Below are 27,248 nucleotides of genomic sequence, written 5' to 3'. Positions count from 1 at the left end.
AGAACTAGGGGTGAAGGTAGAGGATGCCACTGAAAGAGGAAGAGGAAGAAGAGGAGGATGAGGATGAAGAGGAGCATGAGGAGGAGGAGGGGGCAGGAGGAAGAGGAGGAAGAGGAGGAGGAGAAGGAGGAGGAGGAGGAGGAGGGGGAGAAGAAGAAGAAGAAGAAGAAGTCATCCAAACAGAAGAAGAAGAAAAAGAAGAAGAAGAAGAAGAAGAAGAAGAAGAAGAAGAAGAAGAAGTCATCCAAACAGAAGATGAAGTTGAGATGGTGTCTGAGAAAATATCCAGGCAGGAAGACAGCAGAAGATTGAAGCATACTAATTGTAGGCTGGGATGGATTGTAAATGTGGGAGACAACAGGTCAGGTTCCTACTGACACAGTCCATGATTGTTCATACTCTTGTCAGAATGATGTCCCCAAATGCATTAAATTCTATGTCTCACTACATTTGAGTTGATGATCCCAACATTTTGGCTCTTATAACAACCCTGGGAGCTTGGGAGGAGCTGATAGAATTCTTCCTGGTTTATTGATGGTGAAACAGAGTCTCAAGACTTTATATGAGTTGCCTAAGGTTAGAGTGTGTTGTCGGGGAGTCAATGCGTTCAGTTTAGAACAACATCTCTCTGTTAGACCGTGGGGACTCTTTGGGAGTAGGGATAATAAAGTTCTGAGACAAAGAGTGGGAGGACTCATTAAAAGGTACTCCTGTGACATCAGGACTCCAGGAAATGCCATCCCCACCCGATTCCATGCTCTCTGCATGAGCTTCATGAAACTGCTGACAGCATACTTAGGAACCTTAAGTCTGCTGCTGGTGTCCCATGTGGGAGCACGCACCCTTCCCACCAAGTGGTCTGGTTTCCTGATGTTGGTGGGTGGTGGGAAGCGTGAACACAATGTCCTCTCTGGTCACTGGATTTGATGTTTTCTTCAATATGGAGTGAGCACTGATTCAGACACCAAGGTGGTGAATCTGTCTTTGGTGTAGGAACATATCTGATCTTGCTTCTGAATCCTGAAGGACTCAGGGAGAAGACAGGCCATCTGTGTGAATATGCAACAAGTAAACTCTGTTTGGAAACATAGAGCAAGGACTAGGGAGATGGCTCAGTCGGTAAACTAATTATCTTGCAAGTATGAGAGTCTGATTTTGAACCTCAGAACTGGATGATATTATTATTATTATTATTATTATTATTATTATTATTATTATTATTATTATTACTACTACTACTACTACTACTACTACTACTACTACTACTACTACTACTACTACGTGAATTTATTTATTTGAGACAAGGTTTCTCTATGTAGCCCTGACTATCCTGGGACTCGCTTTGTAAACCAGGCTGTCCTCGAACTCATGAGATCTGCTGGCCTCTGCCTCCTGAGTGCTGGGATCAAAGGCATGCGCCATCACTGCCTAGCTTGGATATTATTTTTTAAAGGCTGACCATAATTATCATCCCAGCTCTGGGGAGACAGGACCATGGGACTTGCTCTTCAGACAGCCTAACCTACTTGGGGAGTTCTAGACCAGGGAGACACCCTGTCTTCAAAAGAAAAGGTGGGTAATATCTGAGGAAGAACACTCATGGACTGATGTGTGCATAAATATGCATATGCACCAGCCCTGGTACCGTGTGTACTTGTAGATATGTGAATACATACACCACACACACACACACACACACACACACACACACACACACACACACACACACACAGAGAGAGAGAGAGAGAGAGAGAGAGAGAGAGAGAGAGAGAGAGAGAGAGAGAGAGAGATCACTGCAGTCAGACTACCTTTGAGGTATTTAAGCATTCCTTCTCCAGCCACCCTGAAGTGGGCTCCCATGACGCTACTTCAAGGAGCATGACTAGACTAAGGATGGGAAATAGCTTCTCTAGCAGTGTCCACTGCTTGGGAGATGATGCTAGTGCCCGGGTCCTGAGCTTGTTAGTGTGTGTTCTTTGGCAGGGCCAAGGGATACCATTATTCTTGCAAAAACTTGATATAGAGGAGTCAACTCATTGTGGTGTGATTGAAGTGCTTCCAGAAGAATCGACTCCCAGTAGCCTCCTTGTGTAGGAAGTCATTGGTGAAGCAAGACAATTGGCATGGTTTATTGTCATACTTGTCTGGAATTCAGTAGCTGGCTCATCACTGAGTCCCTGCTCGCAAGCTACCGATGTGCTGTTGACAGTTGAAGGGCACTTTTCCTACCTGCTCTCTTCCGCTTGCCTTCCAGCTTCTCAGGGCTACCAGTCCAACCACCACCCACTCTCCCTCTGACTTGATCCTGGGGTTTCTGAGAGAGCAACCCAAGGTCAGAGAGTGGGATGTTCCTAAGGCCTGATGTCAGAGGCTGGAGAATGGGCTAGGTGCTGAACAGGAAGAGATGTGTGGGCTAATAAAGCCATTGTGTGCGCTCACTCTTTTGGCTTCCTAGAAGCAGCTAATAACTTTCAACTTGCACATCCCATAAAGGTTCAGGGGGAGCTTTGAGGTCCTTTCAGGAATGGGGGTTATTGGAACTGCTGATTTCACAAATAAAATAGAAAAAAGAAGATGTTATTTTAGAATTTCAAATAAGCAACTTTAAAAATATGTAAGTATGTTCTCCCAGCAATGATTAAGATATATACTTTAAATTTTTCATTGTGTATTTGAGATTCAAGTTTGGTTGGATATCTTATGTTTTGTCTTTGGATTCTTATCCACACCCCATATTACAAAGGAAGAGCAAAGCTGCAGGCTTCTGGGATGTTATTATTCAATAGTAGCACAAGACCAAAAATTATATATGTGTGATTAATTTAATTTTAGCTGTCTAAGATGTTTTTTTCTGATCACTGGCAATTCTGAATGCGATGTGATTTCTCCACAAAAAAACCAAACATTTATGTCTCCCTTCTGTTCAAAAGATTCTTTAAATTTTTTTTTAGAAAGCTTTGCTTCAAAAACCTTTTTACTGATTATTTGTTTCACGTCATGCACCCTAGTTCAACTCATCTCCCTTTTCCCTCAAATCCACCCTCCACCTTGCAACTCCACCTCCCCAAAGAAAATTTAAAAACACACAAACAAAAACATAAACAAAACAAAACAAAGTATAGGAAACAGCTCATAGTGGAAGCTTCAGTGTGTCACAGTGTGCCCCATGGTATATCCCTCTAGTCACACACTTACAAATGCTCATTACAATGAGTCATTGGTTTGGTTTGAGGTCTGTGGTGTCACACCATCAATATTAGATCCTTAATAAGACTCTTCCAGGTTATCCTGTTGTTGCCCTGTGTCATGGAGATCCTACAGCTTTAGATTAGCAGGAATGGCTGTTTCATATGTCCCAACCATTTGCAGATGATATGGATTTTGGGGAAGGCCAATTCAGAGCCCCGAATTGGGGCTTGGGTGGTAACTGAGCTGGTCAACCCACTGGCTCTCCCTTATCCGTACCACCAGGGAAAGCTCTCCAGCACTGCTCCCAGGCTAGGCCACCCAGTGCTGCTATCAGCAGTAATTAGGGCCAGCTCTTCCTCTCTTATGCCTGCAGGAAAGCTCATCCAAGCCTTTGCCATCAGGACCAGCTCCATTGTATTACCCAGGCAAGGTACACAGCCCTTTCTCCTGAGTGCTACATCCAGTGAGGGGCAGGGATAGCTCTCCTGCCCTCGGGGCCAGCTCTCATGACTACCACAAGTGGTGGGGCATGAAGTAGGGGAGGACATCACCCCCGAGCCTACTCAACCTCATGGTAGACAAGTGGCAGGGCCAATTCTCTTGAGCTCATGCCTGCAGTGCCGGCCCACCGGGGGCCCCCTTCACCAGGGCCAACTTTGCTGTGCTTCCCAGGTGAAGTGCAGGGTCCACTCTCCTGAATGCTGCAGCTTGTGAGCGGCAGGGACACCTCACCTGCTTTTGTGACCCCGGGACTAGCACTCTAGACTACTGTGGATAGTGAGGGGCCATGGGGCTGAGGTCAGAAAATTCTTGGTCCTCTGTGGATCCTTTGACTACTCACTGTGGCTAATGGATAGTCAAGGTTATCCACCTCAGACATCATGTCTTCTTCTCCTGGTGAATGTTTCAGATGTTCCCAGAAGTCTTTGCAGTATACATGCACATAGAAGAAGAATGGGGACCATACCCACCAGCAGAGTTCATGCGTTAAGTGTATTCAAATTCAGCGGTATGCCTTTAATTTGCAGTGTCTAGGTCAGACAAGCTTCCAGCTGCTGGCTCTGAGACTGCTCTTCTCTACCTTTCCATGCAACCTGTGTTTATCTCTACTTCCTCTTTGACCGTCTTTCTTAATTGGTCTGCTTCCCCTGTTTTGGTGTTTAGTGTAAGGGCAGGGATCCTGACCATCTGCATTGTAGGATTATAGGCGCCGAATGGATGGGCGACTGATGGCTGAACAGGATGTGTGAGTCACAAACTCTGCCTCTACCACTTCCTTCTATTTGGCGCTGTGTGTGGCTGAGTCCAGGGCCTCACGCATGCCAAGCAGAGCACTTCATCGCTGAGGCGCACCCAGGTCCTGGACTCTGCTCCGATTCCACGTCTTCTCATAATCCCAGGATGGCGATGGGGTAGAGGAACCTGGGAATCTCACCTGTGTGACGGTGAAATGTCCCCATGGGGGGGGGGGACTAAGTTCTTAGTCCCTAGCTGGTGTGCTGTTTTTGGGAGAGGTTGTGGACCTCAAGAGGTGAGGCCTTGATGGATAAAGTGAATGACTAGGAGTGGGTCTGTCTGAGATTATGGATATTTGCCTACACATATAACATATATGTATACACACACACACACACACACACACACACACACACACACGTATTATCCTGAAATCAACAATTGAAAGAGAATGACTTCTGATTTTTGAGATGTGTTTCCGCAAATGTGGGTACACCGAACACAACTACTGTGGCTTACAGACGAGTCTCTGCCGACATGTCTGAGACTCTTTGGGGAGAGTCTACGTGTGTCTGTCCCAGATCATCTGTCTCTGGCTGTTGGTTTCCCTGGTTTGTGTCTATCTAGAGCCCCCTCCCCCTCTCTCTCCCACAGTTGCTGTGGTTTCTCTCTTCATCCCCACCTTACTCCACATTCGTGTCCAGAACACCCAGGAAGCGAGAGACCTGAGGACGGGCAGCCAGTATACTAAGATATACTGGAGCCAGAGTGGGAGGAATTGTGACCACAAAATTCATTAGCTATGTGCTTTGTGTCTCTGGGGTCTCTCAAGGTTCCTGACAGCTCTTGTTAGCTGGTGTAGAAGATCCTTGCAACCCTTGGCTACCTAGCTTTGGGGGAGGCTTCCTCTTTGCTAATTCCTCTTTGCTACTGATTGATCGGGAAATGGGGGTCCCTGGGACCAGCATCTCTTGGAACACTACTCTGAAGGTCACATAGATATTTCTTTACTTAGAAAGGAATATTTCACCAAAAGAGAGCCAGGTCTGTGATGAAAAAATGCCATCAGCCTATCATTTCTTTCAGCTAAGTTATACATTCTTAGAAGCAGGTGATCTTTTAAAACTCAGTTCTGGGCTTGCCTATAGCTCAGGGGTAGACTGCTGTCCTGGCTTGTGCAAGGGCCCCAGCACTGAAAAAAAAAATAAAAGCAAGAAATAAAATGATTCTCTTAAGTAGGGTAAGATGAAAGTCTAGTATCTTTGGGAAAGAAATTTCACCTTGATAAAATCAGTTTATTTGAAAGAAATTATGGAAACTTAGAAGACTTAGCTTGGTGTAGTTTAAGTAATTACAGAAATCCTTAATGTGCCACCTCTTTGTCTATTTTGACTAACTGGTTAAAGAAAAAAAAAGACCTCTCATCCAAGACCAAGAATTATCACATTACTAAGGAGACTGAGGCAGGGGATTGCAAGCCTCAACTACATAGTGAGTCTTTTAAAAACATGATAGGTTAAAAACAAAACAAAAGTGAAGTTTTCTTCAGGAAGACTTTACTGAGTTCTGATTGTGGTGAAAGCCAGCCTAAGTGTTCACAAAAATTTTCCCTTCTGGATGTTAAGGTTACTAGGGTTTTATTTTATTATTATTTTGTATGAATCTATACAACTTTATCTTATCTTCAGTAACAAAGCATTCCTAAAGACTTTGTATGTATCCAAGACACTGGTAGCCAATGCTTGGGAGGTTGAGAGAGGAAGATCACTTGAGAAATAAAGAAAAACTTCCTTTCCAAACAAACAAACAAACAAACAAAAGGCATATACAAATTGATCTTTATAGACTCTGTTTAATGGAATCGGTAGGAAACGCTTCAATTTGCAAACTGCCAAGATGTGAATAAATTGTCACTTAGTGAATTAATGAGCTATGTAATTAATTAGGAAAAGACTGCACAGGCAGAGTCTCTGTGCACTCATGGTATTTTAGATTGAATAGCTTTTTCCTAGGAAAGAAAGAAGAAGATGTCCATCGTTGTGGGATGGTTACCCAACCTCTTCCTCTACCAGTGGCAACTTCCTGCCGGTTGTGATAACCAGAATGTCCCAGAGATTTGCCAAATGTCCCCCAGGAGACCAAAAAAAAAAAAAAAAAAAAAAAAAAAAAAAAAGCCCCAGTGAAAGGCTCAACTATAGAACAAATCATGTTAAATTAAAACTGAAATATTCTTTTAGTGTCTTAAGGAGTTGAAATTATTTTCCATCGAAAAATGACCCTTATATTTTTGTCAATTCTACACTCATTCATCCCTAGGGGCCAAGTTTTATGATATCAAAAGTATGTCTTATTATTATTACTTCCTACTAATGTTAATAATCATGGCACTTCAATTTATCAAATGCTTAGTGGCTGCCTCTAACAAATGACATCAAGCTCCAAGATTTGATTGTCCAGCAAAAAAAAAAAAAAAAAAAAAAAAAAAAAATGCAGTGTCCCTACACCCATTACCAATCAATCATACAGTTATGGCTATGTCATGTGAGATAGTGACCTTATGTTCTCTGCTTTGCAGATTTTGGAGACACTGAGGGCATGGATTTACCCCAATCTAAAAGCCTGTGGCAGGGAGACTGCCATTTCTTCCCTCCCACATCCTCTAGCATCTTGCCCTTCCTCACAAGAACTTTCTAGTCCCCAGCTCCTAAGACAACAAGGGTTTTCCTTGGGATTGAGTGGGAGTTTGTCTCATGGGGAGAAGATACTTGGTGAACTCACCCAAACCTTGCTGTCACTTGAATTTTAAATCACCTTTAGTTTTTGGAGATCAGTCGGTGGAGTTTTGCCTCCTAAACAACTACACGGTACCTAAGACAACTGAAGATGGAGCGTTCACGTTTACCACAGCCAGTCGAAGGTGCAGGGCGATTCAAGAGGCACCCTGCCCGACGGAGCCAATGCGGAAGCTCAGCTAATAAGCCAACACATTCCAACAGTTTCATATAAGAAATTGTTGAGCGTGTGACTTTTTAAAAAGCCATTTAATTACATACCCCGATGTCTTCACTCGGCTATTCTCTAAAATATATTTTCCCAATTTTCGGCTATCCCCCTTCTCGACTCTCAATTAGCTATAGCATTGGGCCTTTGCTTCCAAGCCTCATAAGTAATAGTAACTTAATTTTCCAAACCATAAATCAAGGAAAACCGTACTCTGTAGCACATGTTCCATTTGTTTTTAATCAAGGGCAGCCCCGTGCTTGAAGTCGGAAGCTTTAATTCAGGGGGGCTCCTAGCCCTTTCTGGATGGGGAAACCTTTCAGCTTCCGAGAATTCCCTTCGTGAACGTTTTAAGTATCCTTTTGGCAAAAGATTGAAAATATATTATATCTCAAATGGGATCCTTTAACTCTCTGACCTGTATGCACTGCCTCGACCTCGGCTCTGAGATGAGAAAACACAAGCAGCTACATTCTTGCACATGCGTGTTCTCATTTTTTTTTTCATCCGCTGCTTTAAGAAAAATGTAACTTCTAGGAAAAAGGGGCATAGACAAAGGAAGTTGAGAAACATACAATTTCTATAAATAACTGAAATGATGTAGCTCTCATAAGCAGCAATGACATTGGGATAGTTTAGACTTGAAGTTATTTCTTTTTAATTTCGTGTGTCTGTATGCATACACACTCACACACAGAGGCTCGCACACACACACACAGGTCTACTACAGCACGCATGTGGAGGTCAACCTCCAGTGTTGGTTTTTGCCTTCCACTGCATTTGAGACAGGATCTCTTGCTGTTTGCTGCTGTGCATGCCAGACTTGCTGGCCTGTGCGAGCTTCTGACTTTCTCCTGCCTTGACTTCCCAGCTCAGCACAGAAGAGCAGGGATTAGAGGTGGGTTCTACCAATCTGGCTCTGCAGATCCTAACTCAGGCACACTTGCATGACACGCACTTCACTCACTGAGCCATTCCCCAGCCAAGATTCACTATCCTTTTGAGAGTGAAGTAGCGTATGAAAAGCCCTGTAAGCTTCCAGAAATTGAGTACAGAGTGCAGACTCTCACAACTGAAAAACACAGCAGGAACTTACTGTATGCTGTGGGAGTCAAGGTATTTGTCCAAGAGGAAAATAGTTTATGACAGGATACATATAATGATGAAGACGAGACTAAAAGTAGGAGACGTGTTGGGTGAGCGAAGTGGCTCAGCAGTCTGCGCCTGATGACCTGCACAGTCCAACAGTCTCCCTTCCTCGACGTACACACAAATACTAAAAGCAAATGAACATTACCAAAAACTAAAAGAAAATCAGGAGGGAGGGAGAATTAGACATATCTGAAGGTTTCGATGGACCTTGAAGAGAAAAATACGGGTTAGCCTTTGAAAATTGAATACTACCTGGCAGTGGTAGCACACATCTTTAATCCCAGCACTGAGGAGGCACAAGGGAGGCAGATCTTTTGAGTTCAAGGCCAGCCTGGTCTATAGAGTGAGTTCCAGGATAGCCAGGGCTATACAGAGAAACCCCATCTCAAAAACAAACAAAGAAACAAGTTGGGTTTTTGTTGTTGTTTTAGAAAAAAAAAATTAGAATACCTTGTCAACAGCTGATATCAAAGAATGTTCTAGAAAGAGTAATAAGATGTACAGTATAATAGATTTTAAATGGTTTTTTTTATTTTTAATTATATGTATATATTTATCTGAGAGTGGGTGTGTGCATGTGAGTGTAGGTGCCTGTGGAAGAGGGCGTCTGATCCCCTGAAGCTGTAGTTACAAGTAGTTGTGAGCCACCTGACATGGGTGATGGAAACTGATCCAGGCTCCTTTTAATTGCTGAGCCATCTCTCCCGCCCCTTCAGTGTAGTGTAAATACAGATGTAACAGTGTGTCAAGAGCACACATTGAACATTTTACATTTGTATTTTAAAGAACAGGAGGTCATTAAAACAAGAAAAAAAAGTAGATGTTTGTTCGTTTGTAGACAGACTCCTGATCCCGGAAGACAGAGGCAGTTGAACTGGAACACTGGCAAAGATTTCGTAGGATTCCAGGTGAAGCTGAATGAATGAGAGCTGATTAGACATGAGAAAATGGCTATGCGTACTTCAAAAGGACAACCTTGGGAGAAAAAAAACCTTATATATCTGTTCTGGTTTGCTTTCCCGTTGCTGTCATAAACGCTGACCAAAATCAGCCTGAGGAGGACAAGGCTTATTTAAGTTTAAGTTAAGGACAGGAACCCAGCAGAAAGTAAGGCAGAAACCATGGAGGGATGCTACCTGCTGACGGGCTCCTCCGGTACTTGAGTTGCACGGCTCAGGATAATTTGCTCAGGGATGATGCCTCCCACAGTGGACTGGGTCCTCCCTCTCCCCGGCATATAAATAGTCACCCCAGACACTTGAGGGGCAGTTTTTCAATTGATATTCCCTTTTCCCAAGTGACTCTAGGTCATGTCCATTGGACGTAGTGTCTTTGTCATGCACACCAGTTTATGCCAGGCTATCACGTAGTAGCATAATGACAGAGTAGGAAAAGGCTTTCCTAAAATCTCAGTGGTCTCTGTCTCTGGCCCTACAGCTATTCGGTGGGTATAATCTTCCACACAGATGCTGGCTGTGGTAGATGGGGACTCCTGTAATTGGTTGCATTTGGCATCCAAGGTTTCACCACAAGTTGACTTGAGGCTCTGTCCCGTGCACTGAAGGAGTGTCTGTGGACAGCTTTCTCCAAAGCCACCGTCTCATGGAAGATGGTGGTGACTCACTGGAGGAAGAGGGAAGGGTAGGGCACTATTTGGGAGATCTGGAGAATCTGGAGACCTCAGGGGGAAACCTTGAAAAGGAACTGAGGTCTTCTGTGTGTTCACACCCTGACATGGGCTACTTTGTGAATCCTCAGAGGGGTGGATTAGAAGCCTGGGAGTGTTTCAGGAAGGCACCTCCCAGGGACAGAGTGCCTTTTCAATCCACACCTGGCTCACGGTCTGCGTCTTCTTTGCCACGTTTTAGGCTCTTCTAGTCTCTGCTATTAGTAATGCTAGTCTTTGTTTTTATATTTTTAAAGGTTTAGTGTGTGTGTATTTGATGTTTGTGAGTGGTGTGTATTGTGTAAGTGGTGTGTGTGGGGGTGTGTGTCTGTGTATGTGTGAGTGCATGTTCCAGCACAGGCCAGAGGCAATGGATGCCCTGGAGTTGGAGTTACAGGTAATTGTGAGCTGTTCAGTGTAGATACTGGAACCTGAATTCAGGCACTCTGCAGGAGCAGCCCACACTTTTAAATCAGTGAGTGCATCTCCACAGCCCACAGTGCTTTTCCTTTGTTTGTTTGTTTTTCAAGACATGGTTTCTCTGTGTAGTCTTGGCTATCCTGGACTTGCTTTGTAGACCAGGTTAGCCTCGGACTCACAGAGATCCACCTGCCTCTTCCTCCTTGGGTGCTGGGATTATAGACATGCACCACTGCTTGAGGCTCCACTGAGCTTTTTTTTTTTTTTTTGAGACAGAGGCTTTCCTTAGGCCTTGGAGCTCACACATTAGCTTAGGCTGTTTGGCGACTCAGAGACCTCAGAGATCCTTGTGCCGCTGCCTTTCTGGGGTTTCTTTACATAGGTTCTGGGGTTCATCGCAGGTCCTTATGTTTGCACAGAAAACACTTTGACTGAGTTAGTGCTGCACACTCAGTTGGGGGGGGATTTTAAAAGAATATTTAAACAAAAGTGTGTGTGTGTGTGTGTGTGAGAGAGAGAGAGAGAGAGAGAGAGAGAGAGAGAGAGAGAGAGAAAGAGAGAGAGAGAGAGAGAGAGAGAGAGAGAGAGAGAGAGAGAGAGAGAGGATGGATGCTCTTGAGAGAATTACTAGGTGATACGCTGTCACCAAACCCAAAGGCACTCACAAGGCACTCACAGGCAAACAAACTTTTGACCGCCCTGCTTTCCAAGGATGCTATCAGAAGGATGCTGTCTGTTCAAAGCTTCACCTTATCTGCATTGATTTGTAAAGATCGCCAGGAAGCTTGATATACCCACAAACCAGACTGTGGTTCACAGTAAAATCATCTCTGCCTTCCAGAGCCACCTCAGTGCACTTTTAGAAAGCTAAGGTGCAGGGCTGCTGAGATGCCTCAGCAGTTCCCAGTGCTTGCTGCTCTTCCAGAGGACCCACTGTGTTCACCGCACCTCCATTAGCCAGCTGAGAACCACCTGGAGCTCCAGCTCCTGGGACTCCGGCAGCCTCTTCTGGCCTCTAAGGATACCCACACACCCTTGGCACTCACGCACACAGACATATATGCACACACAAATGAAGAAAAGTGAAAAAACATTTAAAGAAATTAAGGTAAGGCTAGATGCCTTTGAAGGAGTGGACACAAAGGAGGAGCTGTTTTGTACAAGAAAGGAATAAACAGGCACGTGAAGGAAGAGGTTGGAAACCGGCCATTGAAAGAAAGCCACAGAAAGCAGGGCAGAGGGCTGAGCCTAAGGATGAAGACACTACCACTGAACAACTTCCTCGGGGATGTTGGATCAGATCATGGGATTTTGATGCCAGGAAGTTGGATCCCACTGTTGGATTATGTACTGTGGTGTCCTATGATGGACCCGTCTGGCTTGTTTAACTTCAGACTTTTTTTTTAATGCTTTGATATGCAGATCTGTCTGGTGGTATGAGGGGGGCAGTTCAAGGGTAGGGGGATATGAGTCTGTGCCCTGTACAGACAGGGTCAGTGAACACACCCGTATGAAGCAAGGCAGAAAGAGCATTCTGGATGAGCAGGAACGTGGAGACAGTGATTGTGAGAGCCCTGGGCTCCTTTGGCAAGCCCACATTGCTTAGGAGGCATGTCCTTGTTGTAGGAGAAAGGAGCAAGACCATTTGTGGAGCTCTTTGGGGGCAAAGCTGTCCTCATAAAGCTGGGGGATTGGGAAGCCTAAGTGTGGAAGGTAAAAGTCTCTCTCTTTCTCGAACTCCTCTTTTCTCCTTTCTTCCCTCAGCCTGCCTTCTCTTCTTTCCCCCTCTGTTTATATGGTGAGTCTTGGCAGATAACTCAACAAGAAATGGTGGTCTACACTGAGATCTCACAGGTACCTCGAACAAATGCTGAGGATCAAGGGTGGTGGAAGAGAATGAAGGCTGAGGGGTATATTCAACTGCCCCGGACCACAGGTTGCTCTGCCCCTGGTGCGACAGGAGGGGTTGTCATTTTTGTCTCATCAACACAATTCTGACTACTCCTTGGAGGCACGTGTGTTTTCATGAATGCACCAGAACTCCCTCCCATTTTGGGTGATTTGTAAGTAAGGGGCAAGAAGTATCTAGACCTCATATGCCATCACCAGTAGAAGAGAGAGTTCTGTATGATAAATCACTTTCAAGCCCCTCATTCCATTTCCAGGTCTCTAATCTCTTTTGAATGCCAGATCTCACAAAAATGGTGAGGTTTTGTGTCTGTGCTTAGGCGCTGACCGAGGAGCAATCCCGTATGTCTCTGTCCTGACTCTTTCTGCCCACCGACTACCTTGCTCTCTCATCTCTTCCTAAAAGGTACTCAAGATTCTCACAGCCTGAAATATGGACAAGCCAGGACAGAGTCACAGAATCTTCCTGTTCGTCACATCGCCCTTAGGAGGTGAAGGCAAGGTGTTGATTGCTCTGTAATGCCTTGGACGAGCCCCCAAACATATGGAAAATATGGAGAATAGGGTATATGTTATAAAAATAAAATAAATAAAATAAATCAAAAATGCCAATTTCTGGTAATGGTTTGTTTTTATAGTAACTGAGAAGCCCCATAAACCTGCGAGTAATCACACATTTATGTTGAGGGTAAGCTAGGAGAATTAGGGACCGCACTGGGACTGGAGCTATTAGGACAGCTGCTTCCCATTGGCGAGGATCTGAGTTCAAATCTCCACCAATGGTACAAATGAAAATGTCATTTTAGAAGTTAATTAGCTCCACGCAATAAATACTAGCTGCTTGATTGATGTACCTAAAAAAATAACTACTCAAAAAATTATATATATATAAATACATATATAGCCCATTACACAAGTCTGACCAGTCAAAAAGTCAGACACTATTTAAATAATTTGCTTCTCTTAATAGTCTAACCACCTGCAAGTAAATAGAATTTATTAAAAGGAGGTGGGGCTTCTGGGAGATGAATTTTAGAACTAGAGGGAAAAATACTTTTTAAAAGCCATCAAATTGAATCCTTATTTTTATAGAAGAAGGGATAAAATCTTGGGAGGTTAAGTGACTTGGTAAAGTAATACAATTAACTGGCGGGGAAGTGAGGCTGGGTTCCAGGTGTCCCGGCAGTTACATATGTTCTTGGGGGTGATTTCTGCAGGCTCTTAGCGTGACTCTCTCCTCCCCACTCTGATGCCTATGCTTGTAACAGCTCGCCCACGTGACCTCTTCCTGCCTGTTCTTTGCTTTACAGTGCTGTGACTTCTCTTGCTACTAAAATCTCAAGTGTAGCACCTCAGTGCTTTTTAATATTTTCCCCAATGACTATTTCCCATCAGGTACAGAAATATGAACGCATAGAACATCCTAAAATTGAACCAGAACTCAGTAGCAGTGGAATTAGGAGGTTGGTTTTGGGTTAATTAGGAATTAGAGAAGTGTAAAGGAGCACCGTGGTGCACACCTTTAATGCCGGCACTCAGGGAGACAGGTTAGCCTGTTCTATATAGTGGGTTCCAGGACAGCCAGGACTGCACAATGAGACCCTGTCTCAAACAAAACAAAGCAAAAACATTAGAGAAGTGTAGAGACACCCCTTTTAGCAGGAAGATTTCCTAGTTAAAACAATACGTATGTACTGTCCAGACCAGGGAGAGAAAAGTCAGCCACAGTGATTTCTAGGTTAATGGCTTAAGCTGTTGCTCACTTTGAAAGAGCACCTTTTATGGGAGGTTTCATCCGGTGACAGTGTCACTCTGCTAAAACTGCCCCAAAGCCAAAGCCTCAGAAGAAAACGGTAAGCTACACAGGACTCTTCTGCCACCTTAGACTATACATCCATCGTCCCCAAAGGGTGGATGCGGGTGGCTACATTAGTCCAGGGTCCCTGAAGGAGTAGAGCAAGAATAAGTGAGTGGGGGATGGGGAGGAGGAGGGAATGGTGATGTAACTGCAAACCGCCTTTCACAGCTAGAGGCTAGCTGGTCCTATGGTGGCTGCAGTAACATCTCCGTCTAAGCTGGAGGCCCCCTAGCAAGAGGGATCAGTGGTACATACAGCCCCACCCTGAGCCTGTCCTGGAAGCACCACAAGGAGCCGTGGTGCAAGTCCAAGGACAAAGGCTGACGAATCTGGAGTCTGATATCTGCTGGCATCCCAGATTTAACAACCCATGGCGGCTAAAAAGAAAAAAAAAAAAGATTTGAACTTGAGCACTTGGGGAAGCGCTCTCTTCTCTTTTTTGTTGTGCTTGGGCCCCAGTTTACTGCACAGCGCCTCCCACATGTAGAGCTGCATTTCCCCCTAAGGTTTGATCACTGTGTACCACTGTGTACAAGTAGTGTAGTCTCTGGACACACCCTCCCAAGCACACCCAGAAGACTGCCTTACTGATTTTTCGAGGAGTCTCTTGATCCAAGCGAGTTTGCAATACAAGGGCTGTTCTGGTGAGATATCAAAGACTAAGGAGGAAGCTGTCTCGGAAGCAGGGGAAGGGTGATTTTTGTGGCAATGAACTTGCTGACTTTTGTGCGTGTGTGACGCTCTTGGATGTAAAGGAATGGGTATAAGCAGATGTGCCAAGCCAAACCCGTGGGAGTTGGAGGCCAAAGGTTTTGGGAGTCAGATCCCTCCGCCCTATAGTACAGACATCAAACTTACGTTGTTGGGCTTGGTGGAAGGTACCTTTATTCACTGAGCCGTCTTGTCAGCCCTATGCTTGATATTTTTGAGTATGGCCATTTTTTTAAAATTTGGTTGGTTTTGTTTTGTTTTTTTTTTTCAAGACAGGGTTTCTCTGTGTAGCCTAGGCTGTCCCAAAACTCACCCTGTAGACTAGGCTGGCCTCAAACTCTCAGAGATGCACCTGCCTCTGTTTCCCCAGTGCAGGGACAATTGAATCTTTATGTAAAGTGTTAACTGGGATGAAGCAGAAAGGGCCACTTTTTCCACTTTAGGAGTTCTAAGAGCTAGATTCAACAAAGATGAGTTTATACCTTGTTATTTCCACAGCAGCCGTGACAATCAGACAGTGATAGGAGTTGGTGTCCTGAAAGACACTAAGGCGTAGATTTGAATAGAAATTCAAAGTGAACTCGGGGCACTTGACACTCTGTTTTCAAACTATATATGTTGTCTAATGTTAGGAGAATATTCTAGATCATTTTTAATCCAAACTCTTGACCAAGTCACGATTCCCGAATGATGACTTTTGGCTCCTTGTAGAGCTCTAACAGTGAGTACCACTGGGGCCAGTTTGCCCAGCCTCATGGACATCCCAGCTTATCCATCCCTCTGCTGCTTCCCAGAGCCTCTGTTAGCTTGGACCAGCATCACTTTCCCGGGGATTACTATAATCACCTCTACTCAGCCTAAACTGCCTGAATCCTGGTCTTGTTTGCTGCACCCCTTCCCACTCATTTTCTACATTTCTTAAGTAATCTTTCTTAAATGCATGCCTGAGCATGGCATTCTCTGCTTAAAATCCTTCAATTACACTCAATTGCATTCATAATTCAGTCCAAACGCCCCGGCCACAGCCACTCTAAATCCTTTCTGGGGTAAGGTGAGTTGTAAACACAACCATTGGATGTAAGCTTACAGGGATTGCTGGCCCTTTGGCTCTCTGGCCTTAACCCTTTACCGTTTCACCTCTCACCCACTGCATCTGGGGCAATCTGATGTGCGGCCTTCATCGGGGTCACCCAGGCCACCTCCACCCTGGTTCTGTCCTAACTTCCACCCCTGGCCCCAAGCCTTAACTCAGATGCCTCCTGCAGAGCACTGCCTTCCTACCCTGGGAGTGGGTTGAGCCTCTTTTAGTCTCACTCAGTGTCCTGAGCTTTTACCAACCGCAACTCCTGTTGGATGCTGGAGGCTATTGTTCCTCGATCCAAACTCACAGAGAATTTGGCGTTTGCCTGACTCAGGTGGGCAGCTGTCTCGTTTGTTTTTCAAGTGCTGTTTCATTTCCCGCTAAACCCCGTGACTTCTCCTACAAAAATAAATCGTATTTTATTTTTCATAGCCTTCTGACTGTTGGCTCAACTCACACTTCAGTCTAGGGACACCGACTCTGACCCTTGACCTGGTGAGCACCAAATGTCTGCTGAAAGCCGTAACCTGTAGGAATACACCCCGCCATTCCTAGAGGGATACCACAAGTGTCTTTTCATTGATTTTACTTAAGTCTTTGGTGAGAGAAATGTAGGGGGGGGGGGAATGGACAATTGAGGGCTTTTATCCCTCAGAAGGTTGGCCGTGGATTTTCTTTTCCTTAGACAAAATTACAAAACAAGATTTGTGTGACCGTGTACGTATCCTTTCAGTTTTGTTAATGTGTTTTTCCCTCCCTGATCCTCTCTGCCTGTCTTTGCTCTCAGTGTGATTCCTTCCATTTGGTCAGCATTAAGCCTCTATGTATTCACCTTCTCATATGAAAAGAATGCAATTTTTTTGTTTCCTTAGAAACACTTAGAAAAAAGACATTGCTAGCCAATTTGTTGATGCCTAATCACTAGCTAATTGTGTTGTGTGTGTGTGTGTGTGTGTGTGTGTGTGTGTGTGTGTGTGTGTTTGTGTGTGTGTATGTGTGTGTGTGTTTATATTTCTCTGATGGAACTTAAAAATACAGAGTTTCAGACATGAACAAAAATGGCATTTTTAGGAATTGACAGGTATCAGAGACGAGGGAGGTGAAAGTCCTCCGCATCTCTTTTGAAAATGTCATCCATATCCGAGGCAGTCCTCGCTCTTCCCACTACAATGGAGGAGAACGAGCTGTCCATTGGCTAGATCTGGACAGATGGTCTAGGTTTACCGCACGCAATGCCCTTGGTTGGTGCAACAGTTTGTGCAGGGCCCCACCCCCATCCCTCACCCGGGTCCAGATCCACTGGCCTTGATGATCTCCTTGTGAGGCTCCTGAACCCTCTGGGTCCTTTTATCTCCCCATTCTTTCATACCATTGTCAGCTGGAGTCTAGCAGTGAGTCCAAGCATCTGTCGCGATCTCTCACTGGGTAGAGTCTCTCAGAGGACATCTATGTTGGGTTAATATCCACTTATAAGTGAGTATGTACTATGCGTGCCTTTTTGGGTCTGGGTTACCTCACTCAGGATGACCATTTCTAGTTCCATCCATTTGTCTGCAAATTTCAAGATTTCCTTGTTTTTTTTAACAGCTGAGTAGTATTCCATTGTGTAAATGCACTACTGTTTCTTTATCCAGTCTTCAACTAAGGGACATCTAGGTTGTTTCCAGAGTCTGACTATTACAAATAAGGCTGCTATCTGGTGCTCCCCCGATTTGATCACTTCCCCTTTGTGGGGAGGCCCAGCGGCACACAGAGGAAGGGGAGGCAGGCTATTGGGATGAGACCTGATATGCTGTGTTCATACGGTTGGGGAGAGGGTCCCTTTTTGTCAGAGGTCTAGGGGAAAGGAATAGGGCAGAAGAGGGAGAGAGGGTGGGAATGGGAAGATACAAGCGAGAGGATAACAGTAGGGATGGAATCGGAATAAACCATAATAAATAAAACTTTAAAGGATAGAAAATGCCACGCAGGTTTCCACAAGCTCCAGCAGGCTCTGACTTATGTATGCCACAGCACTGATCCATTGCTGAGGAGAAACTTTGCAAACTAGATCATATCACAAAGGAAGTGCACACCCAGTACAAGTTGAATATTACCCTGGACATATGGAATCTCTATAGGAGAATGAGGCAGAGAAGGGAGTAGAGACACCGTGGAATTTGGGTACATGTTTTGTGTCTGTCAGAGCATCCTCTTACCAGAATCCAGCCTTTCCATCCATCAGTGATGATGACCTATTAAAGCAGAGGGAGACTCTGTCAAGGCTCTAAAAGGCTTCTGAAGAGTTCCTGTGTTTTGTCAATCAGTCAATTCCAGTCCTGCTGTGGCTTGAATGGGTCCCCACAATGTGTATGGGTTAGCAATGTAATACTGAGATATAGATTCACAGTGCTACTTTTGAGGCAGGGCCTTTGGGTTGTAATTAGGGTTAAATGAGGTCAGGAATGTGGGGCCTGCATGATGGTCCCTTGTGGCTTTCAGGGAAGAGGAAGACAGACTTGGGATGGCACATTCTCTCTGTCTTGCTTGGCATTGGATCAAGAAGGCTCTCGCCAGAGACGCCAGACCCATACTCTTGAATTTTCCAGCCTCAAAATCTGTGAAATAAGTAAATCTCTATTCTCCATATGTGACCCAATCTCTAGTGTTATTATAGCAGTAGAAAAATGAATAAAGACAGCTGTTAAAACTCACCTTCTAAGTCGGTCTTGTTTGTTTGTTTGTTTGTTTGTTTTGAGACAGGGTTTCTCTGTGTAGCCTTTGCTGTCTTGGACTCACTTTGTAGACCAGGCTGGCCTTGAACTCACAGAGATCCGCCTGCCTCTGCCTCCCCGAGTGCTGGGATTAAAGGCGTGCACTATCACACATGTGTGTTTTGCAGCCTGCCTATCTATACTCAAGAACTCTTCACTGTAACTAGTCATGAGGTGATTTTCCACACTGATGTGAGATCTGGCATGACTTGTCTTCTCTGTCCTGTGGCTGCCAAGACCCTGAGGGTTCAACCCCATCCTATTGTCTGTCATTCCTGGAATGATAGAGAGACAGGTATCAGATGATTTTGGTTGGGTTGGAACATTTCGCTTCATTCCTGGGCCTTTGTTCCAGCTTGAAATAGACCACGAGTTAATTGGATTGGTGCAGATAATTAAGATAGTCACTTGGGTTGTGCACCTTTCCTCTGAACTATTTTGTTAAGTTGCCAAATCAAAGCTTGGTGTATTCAAATGTCAATGATTCATGCCTTTTGAAGGGAAAAAAATCCCTCTGAATGGAATTCAAAGCTAAGGAAAATACTTAGACTGATTGGCACCAATGCCACATGCTCACATACAAATCTCCACAACAGTGGGCCAGTTAGCAGAAAATGTTACCCAAGATGCTCAATGCCAAACATTGTTTAGACACCTACTGTTTGTGGTGACAGTGCTATTTTGGTCGCTACTCTCAGATGTTCTTACAACAGAGAGAATTCTCAGATGTCCATCCAAAACTAGTCATGTATTTTTGTCCCAATAATGAGAGTAAATATGATCCTTTTTATTTCTATCTTGGCCATTGGTGGAACTGATACACTTTGAGTTCTGATAAAATTAAAATTACATAAATACACAACAATGCAGTCATTGTTAGCAAAGTCCAGATGGCTCTCGCGCGCGGTTGAGGCCAGGATGACAGAAACTCCGTGGTTTTCATGGAAGAGAAACCATTTGATAATTTCCACTAGATAAGAGTCCTCTCTCTCTCTCTCTCTCTCTCTCTCTCTCTCTCTCTCTCTCTCTCTCTCTCTCTCAGGTTACTACTTAGGCAAGAAACACCATGGATGAAGGCAATTGGGCCAGCCTTCAAATTTCTACCTTAGTGCTTTTCAGGTGGGACATTTGCTAAGGTTTGAAGGTATCTCTTATGAAATCCAGGTGTTTGCAATGGGATGTCATTGAGAGGTGGGACCTGTAAGAAATTAAGCTGTGTGAGGGTGTGTTGTGCTTTGCATGAGTTTGTCCTCAATAGTGTCAGCACCAGGACTTTTGGTCCCCAGTTGGTGGTGCTGTTTGGAGGACTTTAATTTAGGTGGTGCAGACTTGATGAAGCAATTTCATTACTGGGAGTGGGCTTGACCCTTCCAATTCCCTCTCGCTCCTTCTTCCTTGCTTTTAAGAATCAGAGCGCTCAGCTTCCTGCTATGCCTGCTTGCTACCGCACCTCACCGCACCTCACCAAACCGGAGCTACGAGCCAGGTCTTCCTTCCTTCTGTAAGTTGCCTTCATCATGATATTTTTATCATAGCAACACAAAATTAACCAAAACCAAGTGTTTATGTTGCTGTAGCAGCATACCTGAAAAAGGAGGGGAATTTTGTTTTGGCTCATGGTTTCAAAGGCTTTTCACATCAACCAGAAAGCGGAGAGAGAGAGAGAGAGAGAGAGAGAGAGAGAGAGAGAGAGAGAGAGAGAGAGAGAAGAGATAAACAGAGCTAATACAGTCATAAGTGCTTGCTCCATTAATCTTCTTTCACATATGCCCTATCTCGCAACATTTATAGAAACTGGCACCAAATGGCACCTCAATCTGGAGATCAAGTGTTAAAAACATGAGCCCATTTGGAATATTCCAGATTCAAGCCATACCAGGGCCTATTCACTCTTGATGAGATTTAAGGGCCTTACAAAAGAATGTTGTAGCCCTTGCTTCCATCCTCCCTTCACACAGCTGTCCTCCCTTCTAGAGGATGCAGCCCTATTAGAGGACTTGCTAGTGCCTTGGCTATGGACTTTTTGGAGTCAGAGTTGATAAATCCTCTTTTTGTATAAATCACCCTTTTTCTCAGGGTTTCTGTTACAGCAACAGAAAATCAATTAAGACGGGGACTGGACTAGAGAACTAGGTGTGCTATTGTTAGAAAAAAAAAACCTAAAAAAGTGTAAAAGTGGCTTTCAGGATCGGGTGATGAGGGAAGGATGGGGTGATGTGAACTGACATTCAGAAAAGGCCTGTGCTGCTGTGCACACATGCTAAGAAGGGAATGCTCAGAGGGCAGGAGGAAACGTAGGAGGAAGACTGCCCTTGCGTGTTCTCGGTTGGAAAGGGGAAACAGGGCAACGCCAAATGAGAAGTGGTGTCCTGTGCTGGAGATGAAGAGCGTGGATGAACCGCATCCTCATCCTGGTGTTCTGTATGAGGTCGGATCTAAATAGAAATGAACTGGCATCTCTAAGAGGAGAGAATTTAGAGAACAAGATGTTCAGGATACCGCATGGCTTCTCTTAACCACTGGCAGTGAAATGAAAGGGAGGAGAAATGTCTTAAAAGATGGGATTTGTAGTTGAAAAGAAAGAAGAATGCAAAGTGTGGAGAATTCTCATTGGGCCTATAGAAAAGGAAGCCAGGTGTGATTTAAGACAAAGGGAGAGTGACACCAAAGGTGTTTGGGAGACATTTAAAACTGGCGTGTCCATCTTAAGTCTAGTATTCCAAGGCCTCAAGGACAGAGGAGGGATATGGGAACTTTCTGCCCATGAGGGTTTCAAGTATGTTCCCCAAATTCTGGTAGAGTAATCCTTGGCTGCTATATCTATGGTTCAAATAGGCCCAGGGAGGGGGCACTTCAGGTCTTTTCTGTGGAGGGGTGCAAGCTCTAAGGCTCACTAGAGTCTGTGTCATGATAATTCTGCAGATGTCCAAAGCGCATTAGCTGTGGAGGCCTGAGGACTTTCACTAATGTAAACATTGCCTCAGAGAAGCTTGGACACAGATGTTAATTGTCATTTTAGCAGGGCCAAAATAGTTCTGCCCACTCAAGTACTGTCAGATAGAACTGGGACGAAGGCCACTTAAGAATGGGTGGCAAAAACAGGGCTCTGCTGGAGAACTCAGATCAGTAGGGCCACCACCATTTAGGGCTGGTGTTGGAACAGGTTGAGGCTTTTGTGGCTACTAGGATGAAATGGATATATATATAGCATATGAGAAGAACATGAGTTTGTTATATATTTTTTTGATGTGGTACTAGGAAGAGGTGACCTTTAGAAACCCACTGACATTCTCCTCCAGCTCCATAAGAGCTACAAAAGGGGCTGTGCCCAGCAAAGCTTTAACCAAATATAATAGGTTCACATCCTGGTAAAGAACAAAGACTAAAACAAGCAGGGCGGAGATGTGAGGATTTACTACCTACAGCAGGCAGAGTGAGTACAGAAGTCATTTTCAAAGCTATAATCTCTGGAACAAAGGAAACTGGGAGATTTTTTTTGTGGGAAGTCTGTACATAGTCAGATACTAAAGCTCTTCAAAGTGAACATTTTCTGAGCATGTTTAGTTCAAGAAGGGAATGTGGCAGATGGATTTCTCAGCACGCATACACCGCCATGCCCAACTCTTATCTGTGTCTGACTTCTCCACTTCTCTGAGAGTCTGTTCTTAAGATTTTTTGGGGGAGGGTTGAGTCTTTGGGGGCTACTGGGGTGAAACAAATGTGTTTTATATATGAGAAGGCAATGCATTTTATAGTTATTTTGAATACACTGTTGAGACACAGGGCCTTTCAAAGAACATAAGGTTAAGGTCATCCCAATGGAGACTTCATACAGCCTTTGGCCCTCTTTTGCTTTGCCTTCTGCCTTCTGTGCGAGATCACACAGAGGGCTATACCTATCACTAGATATCCAAGTGTACTGATGACTTGTGTTAAGCCTGCCTTGTATTTCCAGTCTTACAAAATACTTGGTTTCCTCTGTAGAATTGCGTTCACACTGGCTACTGTTCTGTTTACATCCTATCGTGTCCCTCGTTGCCAATCTTTTGCTAGGATAAGACCATCTGACTGAGAGCAAGGAGGAGGGGGGGGGGACTTTTGGCTGATGCTTCCATGTCACTGCTAATCATTGATGTAAGACAGGGCAGAACTCAAGCAAGAACCTGGAGCAGGAACTGAAGTGGAAGCCGTGGAGAAACAAACAGTGCTTACTGGCTTGTTCCCGTGGCTTACTTGGCTAACTTACTTATACAACCCAGGGCCACCTGCCCAGGGATAGCACTACTTATAATGGTACTAGGTCATCCCACATCAACCATCAATCAAGAGACTACCCACACAGACTTGGCCACAGCCATCTGATGGAGGCAATCCCTCAAGGTTCCTTCTTCCCAGATGACTTTTGTCAAGTTGACACAACAACAACAACAACAACAACAACAACAACAACAACAAGAAAACTAACCAGTGCATGTTTTAAGAAAACAAATACAGAGCCTGGCCCATAGAATTTTCTCAGCACTGTAGTTGATTCATTCTTGAACATATTGATCAAGGAAACCACAGATAGATAGGTCTAGGTTCCTCTTGTCAAAACCAGCTGCCTGTTTATGCTACTGATGCCTCTTAAATAGTTCTTCCTGTTGCGGCCCCCTGCTTCCCATGTGTGCAACTGAGATGCATGAGTTGGCACGCAGACAGGATGCCCAGAAATCAGAGATGAGCCTGCAGAACAGGTGCTAGAGTGACTAGCCTGTTGGCATCTTGGGAAACTCTAGGCTAGGAGCAAAGAAGCTCACTCCTTTCTTCCATATCTCTCCAGCCAAGGCGCCAGCAGTTGGAGGCACAGCCATGGTAGAAGATCAGCAGGCCTTGCAGCTAATTAGTGAGAGGCTTTATGTGCGACATTTGGAAAGTTCCTGATCACGAGAGGCCCCGTCACATCCTGACACTCTCTGTCACTTCGTTTATGTTCACTGCTCTTGGCCCAGCCTTGGCACACTGCATAAATCCGCAGCTACAGAAACCCAAGCTCACATATAAAACGGAATGATTTATTTTGAGGTATTGAAAGGTTTATAGCTGAAAGAAAGAAAAAAAATAGTTAAAAATTTGCCGAATCGGCATTTGGAGGAGTCTCCGGTGTTCCTGCCTTAACCCTCTCCCAGTGCAGAATTCCTGTCTGTCCAGAGACACTAGGAAGTCAGGGGAAAGGAGTGTGACCATGAGATCCTTCAGCTTTTACGCATGCTTGGCTTTGGTGATTTCTTATGTCATTGGAAGTAGCCCTTGAAAGCTAGCCCAATGCTGCTGAGGCCCAAACACACCTTGAGCAAAGCAACCCTTTACTTCTGCTCTGGCGCCCAGTGCATGCTGGTCTCCAGGAAGTTCTGTTCCCAGTGCATGCTGGTCTCCAGGAAGTTCTGTTCATTTTCAGGGCATATTTCAGAGCACAGTGGTGTGCTTTCAGCCCTCATATGCCTGCATCTTTACTGCTTTGGTGGAGATCAGAGGGAAGCGAGCTTAAGTTATTAGCTCTTGCATCAAATAAAGATCCGAGCCACCACTTTGTGTATTTGATCCAGCACTCAGCATTTCCTTGCCTGGATCCTACTGATTCCCCTAGTGACCTCTTCACATTCCAGCTGGTGGCTTGGAGCATTCATTAAGCTACTTTAGGGTAGCTTTCTTGAATGCTTGCAGATGGGCTAAGATGTAAGTCTGAAAAAAACAAACCCTCGGGGTGTGTGTGTGTGTGTGTGTGTGTGTGTGTATGTGTGTATGTGTGTATGTGTGTGTGTGTGCGCGCGCGCACGCGCTAAATGCCACAAAAGCAGAGGGTTGGGAGGCAGTTCAGTGTGCCGGGGAATCAATGGCTCTGAAAATTGGTTTGTTCTTCCATCTTGGGTGGAAAAATACTGTTGCTGTCACTCACGTGTGTTGGGTAAGGTATCAAACGCCTTACCCGTTCTCTAGGAGGCCATAAGATAATACATACAGACTTGAAGGCTGTAAAGAGCTTTATAGATGTCACGCCTTATGATTCATGAGTACACCGGTTGCACTGACTGGCTACTAAGTGCCCTTCTTATCGTCTGTCTCCTCCTCTAAACCATTAGCCATCCTCTTGTGGTTTGAAAGAGAGGTGTCCTCCATAGGACCCATGTATTTGAGTGCTTAGTTCCTAGTTGATGACACTGTTTGGGGGGAAGTTAAGGAACCTTTTGGAATTAGAGACTTGCTGGAAAAGGTACACCATGAGGGTGGCTTTGAAAGTCTGTGGCTTCATCTCTCTTCCAGCTTGTTCTCTTTCCCTTGTGCATAGTTGAGGTACGGCCTCTCAGCTTCCTGGTCCTGAGGCTTATTGTGTTGCTTCCCACTGTGTGGTGCCTAGTGATTCTGTCGACTCAGCACAAACTGCAGTCTTTTTGGGAGAGGGAACTTCAGTTGGGGAAAATGCCCTCACCAGACTGGCCTGTTGGCAAACCCATGGGGCCATGTTCTTTATTAACGGTCGAGGTAGGTGGCGCCACGCCTGGCCAGGTAATAATCCTGGATGGTGTCAGAAAGCAAACCGAGTAAGCCAGCAAGTAGCATTCCTCCATGGCCTCTACTTCAGTTCCTGCTTCCAGGTTCCCGCCTGAGGTCTCGCCCTGACTTCTGTGGTGGACTGTGCCGAGGGCTACGTAAGCCAAACACACTCTTTCCTCCCACGTGCTTCTGATCCTGATGTTTTATCACAGCAATAGAAAAATCTAACCAGGAAATCCTATGACTGCAGACTCTCTCTGGAGGAACATGCTGAGAATAAACACATTTGTGTATAATTTAGTTGTAGTATTTTATCACCGCAACAAAAACATAATTAACACACCTTCCTTCCATTGTATTAGTTTTTTTTTATTATGTATTATTGCTGTGACAAAAATGCCAGGAAAAAAAAAAAACAAAACAACTCAAGGAAGGGTTTGTTGGGGCTCACAATCTGAGAGTCAGGCCACTCCTGACAGAGGAGTCATGGCAGCTGGAGTGTATGGTGAGTGGCCATATTGCATCTGCTGTTTGGAGGCAGAGAGAGATGAATGCTTATGCTTACCTCTCTTTCTACTTGAATTTAGTGTAAAGACTCACCTCACAGGATGGCACCGCCCACCTTTTGGGCGGGTCTTGTCAGTTAAACCTCTCTGGAACTTCTCCTAGAAACAGCTTCAGAGGGATTTCTCTTAGACCTGTTTTTAACTGGTCTGGTTTTACTGTCAGGTTGATGTTGATGATATGCCACTCTGCCCACATGAATCCGTGTACCCTAAAAGAGCATCCTTAGTGACTTTCCTCAGTGCTGTGAGCAAAAATCTTGCAGGGACAACTTAAGGGTGTGTGTGGCAGGGGTGGGGGTGGGGGGAGGGGAGGGCATGTGTTTATCTTGGCTCAAGGTTTCAGGTTGCACAGGCTATAATGGTGGCAATGGATGACATGGTATTGGGAGCTTGTAGCTTGTTCATATTGGGGCAGATGGGAAACAAAGATAGGACCAGAAGCAGCAGCAGGGTGTCACCATAATGGGCCACACCAGGTGACCTATGTCTCCCAGAGAGGCCCCATGTCCCGAAGATTTCAACTACGGCACTACCAGCTGGAATCCAAATGTTCAAAGACAAGAACACGTGGAGGGCATTTTGCATTCAAATCCTAGCAGAAGGCTATGGAGTGCTTTTGGCTAGTGCTATCCTCCTTACAGGGTTATGCTGTAGTTACAGCACTTTGCGAGGAGCCGTTTGCACAGACATAATTCCAGAGGTGTGTTTGTGTTGGATCGGCCCTGACCCCAGAGTACAGTGGTAACTGCCTGACAAATGGAAAAGGCTTTTAATCTGAGAATGAAAAGTCTGAACTTGGCCCCTGGCTGCCCCCCCTCCCCCCACTCTGGTGGTCTCTTCTGGGAAAGGGTCCACTTTTTCCTTGAAACCCAGTGACTGTAGGCTCCTCAGCCAGCGGAGCCAGCCGCTGAGCCCTGGAGTTCTTTGCTAGGAAATGGGGGGTGGGGAGGTGGGATGGGGGGGGGGTTCTCGCCTCCTGTTTAGTAGGAATGCTTGTCTGAAGTCTGCAAGGGCTTGGGGGAATCTGCCTTCCCCTATGAGAAAACAAGGCTTCCTTAGGTCTTTCTGCCCAATACTGCTTTCAGCAGCTGTAACAACTTCATTTTTAATTTTCTCCTTGAGCTTTGTCTCTGCTTAATTCATTAAGACAACGTTGAATGTTTCCGGATCGTATATT

At 45.0% G+C, this 27,248-nt stretch overlaps 1 long non-coding RNA gene across 1 annotated transcript in view; it reads left to right on the top strand.

Moving 5' to 3' along the window:
* LOC311578283 overlaps window positions 1-13,174 on the top strand; it is a 150,583-nt gene extending 137,409 nt beyond the window's left edge. Inside the window, exons 11-12 of the long non-coding RNA XR_014772811.1 lie at window positions 12,290-12,376; window positions 12,978-13,174. This is a non-coding gene — a long non-coding RNA (uncharacterized lncRNA). The remainder of the gene's footprint in view (window positions 1-12,289; window positions 12,377-12,977) is intronic.
* The last annotated feature ends 14,074 nt before the right edge of the window (window positions 13,175-27,248 follow it).

The sequence above is a fragment of the Acomys minous genome (assembly GCF_964271855.1).
Source record: "Acomys minous genome assembly, chromosome: 12".
NCBI lineage: Eukaryota > Metazoa > Chordata > Mammalia > Rodentia > Muridae > Acomys > Acomys minous.
Note: the sequence above shows the minus strand (reverse complement) of the source record. Positions and strands in the feature narration are given on the sequence as shown.